General features: G+C 38.4%; 1 long non-coding RNA gene across 2 annotated transcripts; it reads right to left on the reverse strand.

Annotated features, from left to right (window-relative positions):
• Positions 1-559: 559 nt before the first annotated feature.
• Positions 560-8,284, reverse strand: LOC114015689 (uncharacterized). 2 transcript variants are annotated; one of them, XR_003559750.2, is made up of 4 exons: positions 7,953-8,284; positions 6,609-6,865; positions 975-5,982; positions 560-876 (listed from the first exon to the last, which is right to left on the reverse strand). It is a non-coding gene; the product is annotated as an uncharacterized LOC114015689 (long non-coding RNA). The 2 variants fall into 2 exon arrangements; XR_003559749.2 differs by having other exon boundaries at positions 560-5,982.
• Positions 8,285-10,976: the final 2,692 nt, after the last annotated feature.

Raw genomic sequence — 10,976 nt, forward strand, 5'->3', positions numbered from 1 at the left:
GGAGTGAGGGCAGGCTGGAACTAACTGAATCACAATAGATTCATTTAAATGGATTGATAGGTAAAGGGACACAAAAATTATATTATTCATGTGTTCTAATGCTACAAACCATTCCTAGCATGACAAATGGAGAATCAGTCGTGTAGATGAAGTACCCCATTGTAGGCTACACTGGTGGGAAGCCTTCATCAGCGTTCATTTCAAGTCACCATCTCACCTTGCTCAGGGCCTCACACGAGATATTGGTTTACCAGCCGCACCTCCCATCAAGGACAACCCATACCATGCCATTGCATTAGTTATTCAGTCCCTCATAAGGCAGAAGGGCAGATAAATGGAGCAGACTGTTAAACCAACACTGCTTTATATTGCCATTTAGAAGGACTCCTAAGGCTCCCATGGCTTTGCTAGATCTATTGATCCTTTCCCAATTAGCCGTACGCTACATTTCATTCCTGACTTAGTTTCATAAGAGTGATTGTTCTTTCAGAAACATATAAAGCAAGGTTCCAAAAACAAGCTTATTTTATTAAGCTCAATTATTAAATTTTCTCTGACATTTGCTGCTCATATTTGCTGGTAAGCATTTATACCTTAATATTTTTTTGAGTTCATGTGGAGTTTAACAATACGAATTTCTTATCAGTGAAAAGTACTGTGTTCATTGGCGGAAGCCAAGTAGATGAAGAATTAACAGTTATCAAATTCCAGAGAGAAAACAATTTCTGTTAGAGTCTGTTGCCAGCTGTCATACTTCCATCTGCAGACATGAATTTCCCTTTGCTGGCCATCAGCTGCAGCCGGTCTCCTAAGATTCATTTCCTCAGCACACAGCATATTCATGAAAGCCCTAGATCCCAGGTCCCAGTTCTCTTCCTACGGTAGTCAAAAAGTGTATTTTCATTTATTTCTGTGGAAGTGGGTTTGGAAGCCCCACCAGAAAGGCATGTTTCAGCACTCTTCTCACCACTTACACTTAGACATGCGCAGCATCAAGAACCCTTTGGGGCAACACCAGCTTTTATATTTGTTGGTAATTTGACTTTTTAGACAGCAGAATATTTAACCATTCAGTAGCCACCACTATGTTCCAAATATTCGAATCTTTGTTGAAGTGTTCGTTTCCTGTCTTCTTTATAATTTCTTCTTTCAACAAGCCAAAATTTTCCGAGAAAAAAAAAAACAAAACACAACAAACCAAACAACAACCAGACAGCTGATTTCCATTAGACTTTTCATTAAAAAAAAATTGTTTCATCAGAAAAAGTTTTCCATTAAATATAGTTGAATGGAAAAAATTCTTTACCAGCCCAAATATTTTCCCATTTTAAATAACTAGTGTTTGACTTATTCTTCTGGGGATACTCAATACAGATTTAACTCTTTCATTGCCATTTCAGAATATTGCAGATCTTTTCAAGATAACCAAAACTATAGTCCTGACCACTGTAAACCCACACCAAGTTGTTGATTACTTTTCAGTCTTTTTTAATACTTAAGATGGAGGAAAGACCATCTTAGATGAACTAGAGGTCACATTGAGAGCTGACTACTCTTTGATTTAACCTTTTGCAAAGCTTCAGCAACACTCAAGGTGCCTGGTGGAAACCAGTTTATCTCTTCACTATAGTAGGACACACAGATCTGACAAAACTGTTGATGCAAGTGCTCATCCCATCCCTGTCACTTCTCTTTTCTGCCAAATGCTTTCCTTCTCTTCTTTCCCTCCTTCACATTCCTAATTCACTGGGTACTATGTATATTTCATCTTCTTTTCCAAATTAACCTTTCTTTCTGAAGTAAGAAAATAAGATCTTATTCTAATCTGCTAAACATTAACATTGACAAATTTTATGAAGCAGCACTAACTATAGATAGATAGATAGATGGATGGATGGATAGATAAACTATTTTTCTCTGTCATTTAAATGAGAAACAACTGTGGATTTTTGATGCCACTACATGATAATTGCAAGGAAATGCTGACTTTTTAGCAATAACTGCTGTGCATTTGTGGACTGTGCTATAAGCTTTGGTAGTGATCTGTCAGACTCCATAATAACATGCAAAGTCTTTATAGAAATGGAATAGTGACTAGCTGTCACACAACCCAAGTGTTGCACATACCAAAGAGTAATGGTGCTAAAGAACAAGAATAAAGCTCTACACAGACAAAACTGATGATTTTTCCCTCTGATCTGTGCAGAAAATTTCAAGGTTATGTAAAGCCAAGTTTCTCAACATTTAGAAAAATAGTGCATTCTCTTATCTTATTTGCTTTAGCAAAGAAATTAGTACATTTACTATGTAAGAGGGTAGACTGAAACAAAAAAAATTATACAGAGAGCCATAAAAGAAAAAAAAGGAATTGAGAAAAAACATGCTGAAAACTGTCTCTAGCTTATATCACCCTATTTAATTTCAGGTTTTCCCTTCTACCTCAATACACCGGTCTTTGCTTCCTGCCCAGATGAGAAACACAGCCACACTAAAGAAAAAAATAAAATTACATCCTGCCTGATCCTGCAAGCTATTCTACATGTAAAGCATTATTTGTACAGCTAATCTTTGTTTCATGTTCATCCCATAAATACTTACATTAAGGAAGAAAAAGGTGGAAATACTCAGAGCAATAGCAATGTCCTCCTTCCTTTGACACACAAGTGATACAGGTACCCAGACACATCTTATCAGGATTATTCAATTTAATAATGAAACTCCTCAAGGGATGCAGTAACACAGGAGTAGTTGGACCTTTGAGTTTAAAGAATATATTCAAATAAATAGATTCACTTATGTGCATAAGTGTTAGATGGACTAAACTTAATGGTTTAAGTTATTTAATCCAGGCTGATTTGGACATACTGTAACAACTTTTAGTACACATACAGTGCTATGCTTGCTAAAAAAAATGTTTAATATGAGCTGAGAACTCATATAAGCAGGATGGAAGAACACCTATGCTATGTATTATTCATCACATGCTATCCACTGGCAAAAAAATCTTTCACAAAGCCAGTGGTTCACAGAACTAAATCAGCAATGTTACTCATCTTTCAGATGGCAACTGTAGTGTTCTCTATTTCACCATGCCAACAAATGAGCTTCTAGTGTTCAAAACAAGGCATCTTTGAGCCAGTCAAAGACGTTCTTTTCCCAAAGAAATGTTTTTTTCGTGACTAAAACTATACTGGCAGAATAACTTGACTTTTCCAGATAAACTGAAATAAATATATTGCGATGCAATTCTACAGTCTTCTTACCACAGTGGTTAATTTCACAACTTCATTAAATCACAAAGGGACAGCTTTCCTAGGTAAAATCAGTTAGACACAACTCTGTAAAACAAAGTCTAAGAAGGCCACAGAAAATAACCGGCTGGTTTTGACTGCGCATGAATGGTTGCAAGACATTCTGAAACATTGTTCACTGTTTTTAATGAAAATATTGAGGTATACTTAAAGCAATTAATAGACAATTGGTTTTTGGTTTTGTTTTTTTTCTCAGACTTCTCATTTAAGTACTGGATTGTCTGCAGCTGAGCACAGCATGTCACAAAATGTTTTTATCACCTGGCTTAGTCCATCTGCAATACAGACAGACCCCAGTCTATATGAAATATAGAAGCTTACTTTTAGAAGATCTAGTCCATCACAAAAAGATATTTCATAAAATTATAATCAGTGAGGTTCTGAGGGGTTTTTCAACATTGTAAGAGTAATAATTCCTGTGAACAGGATATTCAAAGAAAAATAGGCACAGCAAGAGCAGCGAGAGCAAGGATCTGTGGGATAGAGATGTCAGCAGAAGACCTTCACACTGAATCTACCCAAAACCATCCCGCTCAGTAACCTGTGTCCAACAGTGGCCAGCAGCAGGAGGTTATGAAACAAGCAGAAACAAAACAGGGCAGACATACAGTGCCCTTGGTGTACACTCCACACACAGTGGACTCAGTCACATACATACAGTTTAGGAACTCCTTGAACTAAACGTAAATTCTGTGTATCATGGCTTAAAAAACCACAGACTTCCGAAGCTGAAAATATGCACAAAAGGTGTTAAGTCTGGATCCCTAAAAACAGCAAGATACAGGTTACCAAAGTGTTCAGAAAGTAACCTGACTGAAAAATATTGAGTTTCAAGGACAGCAATAAAACCAGATGACTGGGTGTTGAAGATTGCTGTAACAAAAGGCATAATGAAAAGTGAAGGGGAAGTTAAAAATTGTTATGGGGGGTGTGATTAGAAAAAAAGGAAATTGCTTTGTGGAAATAAGTTTGAAAAGAGCATGGATTTACAACATAGAAGATTGAAAAGAACTGAGGATCAATCAAGCAATAAGAAAGTATAACACTGCCTTTCAAACTGAGGAGAGTTTGCCAGTGCCTCTGATTTTAAATATCTGTAGGTCTTGTATGTATCTTCCAATTAATACCAGTGAGAGCCACCAGTATATATCTTCCATCACTCCTATGATTTATCCATATCTTTTCTTCTGCCATTGTGTCACCAAGATTTATCTTACCCACTACCTTGGCAATGGAATTTATCCAAGAGGAATAGCTACAATTACTGTGGGATCTAACATATTTTTACTTCCGTTCTGTTGGCACAAGGATGAGAAGTCAGGCTAGCAAATGTTATTCTCAGTGGGGTGCACATATGTTTATAGCATAATATAAAGCCAAAACACTGTCTTCTAGGCCTCAAGGGCAGGGTACAATAGGCACATTTTGTTGTAAAATACTAGAGGTTTATAAACATGAAGAAAGGAATGAAGCAAGAGACAGAGCCATGTGACATATATTGCCATTGAAAACTGGAAAAGTGAAAGCCAGTATGACACTTCCAGGAAGAAAGAAAATGCACATAGGTAAAGTCTTTTATCACAATATTACACGCAATGAAGGGTAAGCTCTATATAAGAAACAGATGAATACTTGATTGTAGACATCCCAAAATGCTGTTCTAAAAATTAGGTTATACTCGTAGATGCCAAGAAAATACAATCTCTTGGCATCTAAAAGCAGGTTTCTCCTTTAGCCTAGAATCTACTTGATAGTTACCTAAATATACCAGCAGGCAATTCTGACATGTCTTTGCTTAAATGTGGTTATATAAAGTAATACAAAAATAAGTTTTGGCTTTGCTGCAAATGTGCATAATGGAAAGACAAACATTATTAAAAAGACCATCATTTTTAGTGATTAAAATAATCCACAACAGAAAAAAAATCTTCTGTAACTTTCCAACTTCCCATTTATCATAGTTTTGCAAAAAGAAGGCACGGTAATTTCATTTTTCTTGACTTCTATTAAAAAGATCAATACATATGATTCCAAAGAGTCTCGGCTCATGAAAAGATGGAGCTAGTCTGTAATCACATCTGAAAGTATTGGTTGTCATTAGCAGTAAGATTGATCTGTAAAGACAGTCAGCCCAGAGTGAAAGTACTTAAAAATTTCCATTGGGCCATTGCTGAACAACACTGCCCAGCAACCTTTCACCTTGCAGATAATTAAATACAGATAACGAATTACCGTATTAGAAGGAAGAATTGCATTGGGGATATTCAATAGATGCCCACTTTAGTAAAGCAGTTCCAAATCTCTGAATAATGATTTTGTTTTGTGCATAAAACCTAATGAGCTCCGACAGTATAAAGACATTTTTCAACATGCATTTAAATCTGAGTTGTCAAGTAAGACATTAATAAGTCACCTGAGGTACAAGAATTGCTAATGGCCTTGCAGCATGAAGATTGCAAGCCCTCATACCATCTTGCCTGTCAGAAGAGGATCAAGTGGATTTTGCAGAGACTTCTGATAGGATTCGGAGAAGAATTCTGGTCCTACCAAAACTCATGGTCTTGGACGGGGACGAAGAACCTACCCTGCACATGACCTACCAATCTGCAGCTCCCGCTGCAATGCCACAGGAAGGCTCTGCATGTCTTGTTCTTCCCAATTTATGAGTGATCTTGGAGAATGGAAAGAGAAGAGTCTCAGGAATATTGGGGAGAATTGGGGGGGGGGGGGGGCGGGGCTGTATTCATTTTCTAATAGATCTGCTGAGACATCTTTATATCTGTATTGTCTCCAAGAAGCTGCTCAAAAACAACAGGTACCTACTTCTGGTCTTTGATTCCCTCCATGCTTGTGGCAGTGTGACTTTGAATTATTGAATGGTTTGGTTAGGAAGAACCTCTTGAAAGTCATCTGGCCCAACACACCTACCTATAACATGGCCAGCTTTGAACTAGATAAGGTTGCTAAGGGTCTTGTTTCATCTGTGCTTTGAATACTGCCAAGCAGGGGGATTTCACAGCCTTCCTGGGTACCCCTGCCAGCATCCTTATGGTGAAAACTGCTTTCCAGGTCTCTGGTCAAGACCTCCCTTGCTGCAGTTTGTCTCCCCACAGGCCCATGTCCTGGCATAGCTTCAGCTCATCCCCATCTCCAGAGAGATGTCTGATGCCTGGGGTTGATGCTGTCCCCAGCACCCACCAGCTGTCCTTCTCTTGCCTGGGACGGTGGGATGAGCCCTGGCTGCCAGAACCTGCCCTGCTGACTGGAGATGGAAGAGGTACCCTACTCCAAGCTCACCTCCCTCCAAATGGTTTTCCTTAATTTACACAAGCATGCAGCAAAGGCCAAGCCATCTTCAACCTCTTCTTCAGGGCCTGCCCTTAGCGATGTCCCTCTGCAGCTCATTACAAGAAAGGGGACAAATTCATGTCTCTAGCCAAACCTCCACAGACTCCAGTGTGGTTGGGCTTTACCAGTTGTTATTGGCTTCCATGCAGATCACATGTAGTTTGCACAGGATCTCTTCACAGCATAGAAGGAGACCATGTTTGAAACTGAAAACAAGAACAAGTATGGTAAGTTCTTAGACCTGAGATGTTGTCATCATTGACTTCCGTCAAAAGCCTTGAAACAAGACCATTAGTTTAGGACCAACAACCTTAGAGTATTAGCAGCTTTCTCCGGGCAAGGTAAAGATCTTACTGTTGAGGGAGAAGTGAGAAGACAAAAGAGAAACCTGAAAAAAGATGAAATGTCAGTGGGAAATGAAAACAGCTGGAGAAAAAAAAAAAAAAAAAAGGGCAGTTCTAGAAACAGAAAGAAGGTGACAATAGTCTCAGCCACTGCCATAATTTGGGATGCTAATTCATCAACACAGAGCAGGGGTTCATGACTTTCTCTGTAAGATCTAGGGCAGAAAGTCATCAGGAAGAATCTTCATTTAGCAACGAAGAAAAACCCAGACACTGGTCTCCTGAAATTCGTTTGTGAACCCATGAGCCCAGGTGAAAGAAATGCACAGCCAAGAACTTCACATTTCCCTTGCCGTTCAAATAATACCAGAAGCATGTTTAAAAAAGCTTTACATGACTGCTTCATATAAGCAATAAGCACAGCAAATTAAGTGCGATTTGGAGTATCCACACAGTTGGTAAGCCTGGGAAGTATATTTTCAAGATTTTTGCTGAAAACACTGTAACACAAGAAAAGCAATTTTTTTCCATTTCTAAATGAAATAATGCAGGAAAGCATGTTTTTATGCAAGTGCCATAAGGTAAGGAATGCTCGGTTTCCTGGTATTTCCTGTAGAAATGTCAGCAAGAAGGTGTTTTCTTATGTAATTCCACTGAAGGAGAATGAATCTGAAAAGGCATTATTATTCTTTCAAAAAACAGAATTGTATTTCCCTTCAAAAATGTGATTACCATTAGATATTGTGGTATTATTTTGCTCCTACCAAAAATTCATCTCAAATCTATGACAGGTGAGCATGGTTTCAGGCAGCACTTTCTAACCTTCCATTATCCCAAAATATCATCACACCAACACACACACACAAAATAAAAAAAATACAGTTTTGATTCTAAAGCTAGCTGAAACTAATATGTAACAGCAAAAAAAAATAAAAAAAAAAATACTTACCTCTTATGCCATTTGCCATTTGCAAAAGCCAGGCAGGAAAAACTAAGGAAATTAACAGATGAGGACATTGCTTGTTTTGTATTGGCTGGTAGGTAAATGTAAAAAGCTCAGACAGTTCAAACAGTGCCATCTGCGGCTGATTTTCCACCACCTACCTACCCCTATGAGCCACCCGAGAAGCTTGGCAAGAGCTTGTTTCAGCGGATGGTGTAACAGCAATGCTCTTCAGCCGTATCCTGCTCCCAACATAATGCGCGGGCTATAGCTGTAGCTTATTAAATCCCAACATGCCCTCTGCACTCTGGCAGTAACAGCTGGCACGGTGATCTCGTCCTCCAGGCTTTCAGAGTTCAGCTGCAGTGTGGCCAGAATTCAGGCTTGTTCCCATTTTGAGGTTTACTGAGCGAGATCCTGCCTCTTTTGATTTCAGTGAGTTCAGTAACTCATTTACTATTAAGCCTGCTTCAAGGAATAAGCTATTGTACCACATAAAAAAACACCTTGGCTCTTACAGGTGGAGCGTTTCTCTATTGCTTTATCCTTAGTTCGGTATCACCATACTTTTGTTTAAAAATCTTATCTAGCAACTGTATTTATCAACCAACAGAGGAACCTGATCAGAAAAAAAAAAAAAAAAAGAGTCTAAAACTGGAATAGATGTGGCAAAACAGGAAAAACTTTAGGACAGGTCTGAATTTTACTGACATCAGGCTCGCATGTGGCCCTATCAGTCTGCGTCACTGACATGTTCATAGCTGACTGTCATATTTCTGAACAGGTTTATTCTATGTTTTTGGTTTGGTGTTTCTTGTTGAAATATTTTGTAGCTAGAGTCAGAGTGATGGTCCTTGTGTTGTGATGAAATGTTCACTTCTCCATAGTTGATAAGATTGATAATTGTGTTTATCATGTGGGCAGTGTGAGATTAATGATCTTCTAAATTATTCATTTCCTTGCTCTTGAGTGCTTGAGTTTTGTAAATTATGCGATGGGCTAAGAATGTTATGCTGCTTAACAGTCTTAACTGGCTTTTCAGACAAAGAAAGGATTTTTGGCATCTCTCTAGAGCTTAAATTGTGTCTTAAAAACCTTTATGCAAATAATACAATAACTATCTTACCAAATTATTCATTTTCAATCACACATAGCACTACAGAAAGTACTAATAGCTCCTTCGGAGACCATCTTATTTAATACTGACTTGTCTGGAGCTCTTCCTTTACCTTACACGAAAAGTGGCCACAAGACCAGGGAGGGAAATAAGGGATCTCGCACCAGACCTCATTGCATGTTTCACCTCAGCAGCTATTTGTTCTCCAACATAAGTACAAAGCACAAGGGCATCCTGGGTTGGTCCTTTCACTTCAAAATACGTTTTTGCCCCTGAGGTCAAGGAACACTTTTAATAGTTGACAGATTTAGAAAAAGTCTTTCTAGTCTTCCTTAATTACAAAGATCCAAAAGAAGCCAACAAGCAGTAGTGGACGTCATTCATAACTCTGCCCATTTAGAAGTTTCCAGTTTTAATCCAAATGGATCCAATAGCATTAACAGCTACCATTTTTGGTGGTGCATGTATAAAATACCCTCAAAAGCAGGAGGCAGACTGTACACAGTACTAGCACTAGCATTGTCCATGTTTAATAAGCTGTGAGAGGCAGAAGTGCTCCAAGATGTTCACAGTGAGGTATGCAGGCAGGGGGGTGGGGGAGAAGATGATCTTTTACAATGCATTTGAGTAGCACACCAATTTCTTTCCTCAAGAACATCAACATTCATGAACAGTTTTAAAATGAAGTATCATGCAGGGTAACCTGACAGAACTTGCATTTTGTTTATTTGTCTGAGAGGGCAAAACTTGCATGGTGCCACGAGGGGCTTGGAACAAGGGCTGTTCGGGGTAATCCCTTCGCCTCTTTTAATTTGGATGTAGATGTGCGTTCCACAGTCAAAGTCCAGGCAACAGCTGAAGAGAAAATTGCACTGAAAACATTTTTCTTTTCCTAAAGCAAGCTCAGGGAGGAACATTTATTTAATAAAATGGAAAATCAATATAATTTTAATTTTAAGAAGTCAGAGCCAATGCCAAGCTGTCCTTTAAGGAAGCTTGATAAGAATTCATGACCCTTTTTTTTTCATTTGGTAAGAAAAATAAAATTAATCCCAGCATTGATTTAATGATTCTTCAAGTTTGTTTAGAGCCTGGAAGTTTTGTTCATCACTGTTACTTCAGTATCTTCATTTTACTTCTGCAAAACTTGCTTGATCATCATGTAGTTACTACTTCAAATTATTTGAGATTTTGAATTAATTTATGCAGAAAGAAGGCAGCACAATTACTGCAGAGTTATGCATACTGCAGGCTGTTTCATTTTTAACAACTTAGGCATTCCAGCAAAAAGTTCAAATCCATTTGATTGACATTGTCAGAAGCAATAGCATCAGTAGTTCACAACAGAAAAAAAGAAAAGTAATATTTAAGGTGAAATTACCTTGGAATATATTAAATTCTGTTCTTGAAAGATGCTGCACTCAGACTGGAAAAATGCAGAAAGCAGTACAGAGAAGTTTTATTTCACTAAGACTTGCTAATTCATTCAGCAGTTCCTCATATTTCCATAATAGGTGTCTGATAACCATGTTTCCTACAGGGCTTTTCATTGTCGTGGCTGATCGAAACAACCTGATTGTTAGCCATGGACTTGTTTATGCCCCATTAATCCTAATGTAGAAAGAACCAGCTGTACACAATTTGTCCAAGCTATGCGGACAGTGTTCAATCAAGGACGAACCACTTCCTTGGCATCAACCCAACATCTATTTGGAGAAGGCCTACTGAAGGCGGCAGAGCTGGAACCGGAACATATATGGCTCTTCCCTCCCTGGAAACTTGAGGATTAAATCTTTGTTTCAGTTGCTAGTGATATAAATAGTGAATACGTTTGCATGACTTGGTGCATAAAATCAGGCACTGTGATTTCAAGTGCCTTGTGGGGCATGTAAAGAGAGGATGCCAAAGAATTT

This window comes from Falco cherrug, chromosome 2 (genome assembly GCF_023634085.1).
Source record: "Falco cherrug isolate bFalChe1 chromosome 2, bFalChe1.pri, whole genome shotgun sequence".
In the NCBI taxonomy this organism is placed as follows: domain Eukaryota; kingdom Metazoa; phylum Chordata; class Aves; order Falconiformes; family Falconidae; genus Falco; species Falco cherrug.